Source organism: Vicia villosa, linkage group LG5, assembly GCF_029867415.1.
Source record: "Vicia villosa cultivar HV-30 ecotype Madison, WI linkage group LG5, Vvil1.0, whole genome shotgun sequence".
Lineage (NCBI taxonomy): Eukaryota > Viridiplantae > Streptophyta > Magnoliopsida > Fabales > Fabaceae > Vicia > Vicia villosa.
This window is the reverse complement of record NC_081184.1, coordinates 9,530,504-9,536,503: the sequence shown is the minus strand read 5'-3', so window position 1 is coordinate 9,536,503 and position 6,000 is coordinate 9,530,504. Positions and strand designations below refer to the sequence as shown.

General features: G+C 26.7%; 1 long non-coding RNA gene across 1 annotated transcript; it reads left to right on the top strand.

Annotated features, from left to right (window-relative positions):
- The first annotated feature begins 212 nt into the window (after positions 1–212).
- LOC131606235 (uncharacterized) lies at positions 213–861 on the top strand. Its single transcript, XR_009284766.1, has 2 exons — positions 213–575; positions 670–861. It is a non-coding gene; the product is annotated as an uncharacterized LOC131606235 (long non-coding RNA).
- Positions 862–6,000: the final 5,139 nt, after the last annotated feature.

The following is a 6,000-nucleotide window of genomic DNA, read 5'->3' as shown; positions in this document are numbered from 1 at the left end:
TAAAACTATTGCCTATCTAAAAGGAATATGAGACATTTTTCAAGCGGGAATAAAGTGTTAGTTGAACTTAAAAGTTTTCTACAATATTTTACTTTTCGTCATTTCGCATAATAAATATAGAATTATTTTATTACTATATTGTCTGTCACTCAATCTTAATATAATACTCCATAACCAACAACACGAAATCAATATGAAAGCACATACAATTTGCTAGTATTTTAAAAATTATTTTCTTAAAAAAAAATAATTCAACTTGTATACATATTCTTATTATTTTTATTTTCAATTTCTCCCTTATCTATCCTAAAAGCCTAGAAGAAATTATTAAAAAAATATTGAAAATAGCGAAAGTTTGCTCTCATCCATTGAGAGAGCTAAAGAGGCAAACATAATAAATAAATTACAACATAATAAACAAAAAATATGACATACAACATAATATAAAGTGATCAAAAAATTTTACAAGCTTAAGGGGGAAAATATGGCTGAAACTATTAAATTTGTAATTTTTATAATCTTATTTATTTTCTTATTTATTGTTGTAATTGATGCTGGAGGTAAACAATTCTCTGGTAAACAATTCTCTTATCCTTTTGAACCTTCATGTTTATTTTATACAAAATCTCTCATGTTTTATGTAATATTTGTTTTTATTTTTTATCACAGAATGGAAATCGGGGGCGCTAAATTGCAAGAAAACTTCGGATTGCCCACCAAGATTTTGTCTTCCTCCTTTGATTGCAAAATGTGATTCTCGTAGATGTTACTGTGTTTAATAAAATGTATCATGCACAAATACTTGTTTCTATTTCAAGAACACATTTTCAGTAATAATATTTGATGAATAATTGATGAAAATGCATAATGGCCAACTCTATTTTTTATTCGGAAGAGTTTTAAGTCTCTTGATGATGTGGGCTTTAGATCTTACTCTTAAAACGAAATTTAAGATAACTATATAATGATTAAGGATATGCTCATGGCCTTGGATCGTATAGTATGAATTTACATTAGCAAAAATATCATATGAATATAAAATTTATATATTATACATTTACATTTTTTATCTTTCTTATAAATATTTAATACATAATAAAATAAATTAAATAAAAAGAATGACAATTTTGGTTTTACATAAGAAAATTGTGATTTATATACATCATAATTATCATACGTTTCTTGTTAAAACAAATATTATAATAATTTTTAGTATAAATGTAATACCATTTTAGGAGGATCCACACACCATAGAATCTCTACGTTATTTTTTAAATCTCTTCCCTTTAAGTTTGATTTTTTAAATATATTTTATTATAAATAATAATATATAATAATAGTAATATTAATATGTAATAATAATAATATTAATAATAATATGTATTAATAGTTGATTTATGGATAAAAGTATATTATTTCATTCACTAAAACAAAACAAAAAAAATATAAATTATGAGAGTACATTAGCCATTAAAGTCATTTCCTATTACAATTAATAAGTATTTGTGTTTACAAATATTATTTATAAAAAATATTAAGAATCTTTGTTTTTAATATAATATTTACTTTTGATTTTGTATTAACGTATTTAAAAATGGTAGATAATGAACCATATATTTCAAAGTGCTAGATAAAGTAAATTGTTAAAAAAATTATTTGTAAATAATTTATTATTATAATCATTTTAAAGCATTTAAATTTACATTATCTTGTTTATTTTAAAATAATTTTATTTAATAAATTGAATAAGTTTTTTGTTGTTTATTATACTTGTATAGATGAAAGATTAGGAAGAGCACAATAAAAATCATAATAGCACCACACATCATTTAGAAACACATAAATTAAAACACAAATTAAATAAAATAAAGATGATAAACCGTACATTCAACCAAAAGCCAAAAATTCATTGTAAAACAAAATAATATTAATATTCCAAATATGTCATTTTTTTTAAATAAAAGAATATATATTATTTCAAAAGTAACTGTATAAACATACACAGTCCACTCAATGGACTAATTACATCATGAGTAAAGCTATTTTCCTTCTAAACTTGTCTTTTAACCAACCTCTAAACACTATGGATTCTATAATCTTGTGAACAACTGTAGTAGTATCTTCATTAGTATTAGAACCAAAAAATTGTTCAGCACGATATCTCAATATACTGTGAATTGTTGCCACTATTGCAATTTTCAGCACACTAGCCTTGAACCTTTTACCCTTTGTGTGCTGAAGAATCCAATTCAACTCCTCTTGCCATTGTTGCGGTTTGTGATTCACTTCTATCCAATTAAGCACATCCTGCCATATATGCTTTGTAACTCTGCAGCTGATAAGCAAATGGTTGATGTCCTCTATGTTTTCCTCACACAAACTACAACAATCATCATGGAGAAGCCCGAGTCGTTTCAGTCTCGCTTTAGTAGCCAGCCTATTGTGGCACACAAGCCAGAGACAAACTATGGTTCTAGGACACGCACCATTGTGCTGGATTAAATGACACCAATTAACATGTTCCTCTGCTTGAAGCATATGATCATACATTTGCTTCATGGAAAACTTCCCTCTACTAATCATACCATTCCAAATTTGCATATGCTGATGGATGTCCTCCCTTCTTGACAAAATGTCCTTTGTAATCCATGAAGCAGAGGCTGAGATATTGGTAGTCTAGATAGTAGCAGTCTTCACATAATAAGTATGCATCCACTTTATCCATAAGCTATCCATCTTCATACTAAGACTCCATAGATATCTCATCATGGCAACTTTGTTCCAACACTCCATATTAATGCGATTCATCCCTCCTTGCTTAACAGGTCGACAAACACGGTTCTTGGCTCTGGGGCTCTTCTTACTTTTCTCTGTACCTGTCCAGAAAAAAGCTCTACATATGGAATCAATTTTATGGATAACAGTTTTAGGAATAAGAAAGCACATCATCCAGTATTGAGTTATGGCTAAGAAAATGCTCTTGACCAATAAAATTCTGCCAGCTATGCTAAGGAGTTTGGTTGACCAATGCCTGATTCTACTGATGATTTTCTCAATTAATGGCAGGTAGTGAATAATGTTCAATCTCTTACTAGCTAGAGGCACACCAAGGTACCTTACAGGAAGGTTACCACTTCCAAAAGCAGTAGCCTCTTGAATGTTCCTAATGGTTATTTCCTCCATGCCACTACAAAATATTTTGCACTTCTGTGGATTAACAACCAAACCTGTAGATTCAGAAAAGTCCTTGAAAGCATCCAACATGTGATTCACAGAACTTTCTTCACCTCTACTGAATAATAACACATCATCTGCAAATGAGAGATGAGTGATACCAAGCTTTGCACAGTGACTGTGGAATTTAAACTCAGTGCCTGTGGTCATTTTTACCATAATTCTTTGCAGATAGTCCATGATGATAACAAAGAGAAAGGGGGAGATAGGATCCCTGTGCCTTAGACCTCTCTTAGCTTCCAAGACATCAGTATATTCACCATTCACATTAAAACGATAGGTGACAGTGGAAGTGCCCAACATGATCCACTCTATGAATTTTTTAGGCATGCCAATCCCTTGAAGGATACACTCCAAAGAATTCCAATCAACCATGTCATATGCCTTCTGAAGATCCAGTTGCATCATGCATTTAGGAGGACCACTTTTCCTTCCATAGCCCTTCATAAGCTTAGTAGCAAGGAGGATATGATGATGAATCTACTGGCCTGGGACAAAGGCAGCTTGGCTGTTATGAATGATTTCTTTCAGAACTTTTCCCAATCTTCTTGTCAGGAATTTAGATATAATCTTATAAAATGTGGTGCACCCTGCTATAGGTCTGAACTCTCTAATGTGGACAGCTCTAGCATGCTTAGGAATCAGAGTAACAATGGTACTATTAAATGCTTTAAATAGTTTACCATATTGGAAGAATTCCTGGATAGCTTCTATAACACCCCCCCTTTATTATGTGCCAGCAAACTTTATTATGTGCCAGCTTCTTTTATATATATATATATATATATATATATATATATATATATATATATATATATATATATATATATATATATATAAATTTTGTTTCTAATATTTATAGTTGATTAATATTTTTCCAATATTAATAAATAAATAAATTAATATGATTTATATTCTACCCGTGCTTTTACACGGATCACGCATTTTCGTTATAAATAATAAATAAATATAGTATAGTGATGATTGAGAAACATATATAAAACATAGGTAAATTAAGTAATCTCGGTCAGTGAAAAATGTATAATTTAATATAAAAAATAAATAAAATAATTAAATAGTCATCTATCCGTGTGTTCTCATGACTTGCGCAATATCGTTAAAAATAATAAAAAAAATTATAATATAGTAATGATTAAAAAAATATAATATTTAAAATTGTAATGGTCGTATTAACATTAATTTAACCTACTATAAATTAATATGTAAATATATAATTTAAAGCAAAATATATTGGGCCTAAAAATAATCAATAATTTTTCATGTCCCTAAATGTAAGGAACAATAATTTGGTGAGCTTTTTATTATGTCCCTAAATGTAACGAACAATAATTAGGTGAGATTTATAAAACATTTATGAGTAAGAGGTCTAATTATATTTAATATTATTAAAAATATCCTACTTATGTAAATTATTAATTTTATTTTATTAATTTGATCTTATAATAATTGTTAAATGTGTGTATTATTTATTAAATATATTATCAAATAAAATATTAAATTACATATAAATGACACATATTGGTCCTATATTTTAACTCAACGATTTCTAATGAATAATACATATTGGTCCTACCTAATAATGTTTTAATGTCCCTAAATGTAAGGAATAATGATTAGGTGAGATTTATAAAACATTTATGAGTAAGAGGTCTAATTATATTTAAATTTAATATTATTAAAAATATCCTACTTACGTAAATTATTGATTTTATTTTATTAATTTGATCTTATAATACCTGTTAAATGTGTGTTTTATTTATTAAATATATTATCAAATAAAATATTGAATTATATATAAATGACACGTATTGGTCCTATATTTTAACTCAACGATTTCTAAAGAATAACACATATTGGTCCTACCTAATAATGTTATGGAAATAAATAATTTAAGCTTATTTATAAACTAATTAATTATGTTATAATTTTAATGTGTTATGTCTTTACAAAATTAATTAAAATAAATAATATAATATTAAAATATAGGCAATCAATATACATTTAAAAATTTTCAAATTGTGTAAAGAAAAGTTAGGCAATGAGTGCAAATATTATAACTAAATTTTGTTACCATGGAACGAAAATAATTGTTGCATTACTTTATTATTGATTAAAATGATCATATTATTCTGTTTGTTACACATCTATTTATAGAATATTAAACAATAACATCAATAATTTTTATTTGTTACCCTCTTATTTAAGGAAATAATATACGTATTTGGATTTCAGACAAATAATATAACTTAGATACATGACAGCGAACCAAACAAAATCAATGAAAAAATAGTAGATTTATGGGAGGGGAATTGTTTTAAGGTTAGGTGATAGAAATAAGGGTGATAGAAAGACAATTAAAGTGACCCATTTTCAATAAAATAAGAATAATGAAAAGGCAATTAAAGTGGTATTTTTTTTGGTTGAAAACATATAAGAATTTAAATAATTAGGACTTCTGAATGTTACATTGAAAAGATGCTTAAAATTAAATAATTAAACATGCACCATTAATGATAAAATTTGAAAATAAAAATAAAAATTATCGAGATATTTAGTAATGGAAAATAAAGATTATGGAGATAAAAAAATAAATCAAATCCTCTTTTCCTCTTTTATTAAAAAAAAATGCAGTAACTTCACAAATAAAAACAAATATTCTTCCTCTATTTAAAAATTAAAAAAAAAAGTACACAAATCCATACTTTCACTTTTCAAATCTGAAACAATCAAAAGGAAATGATATCT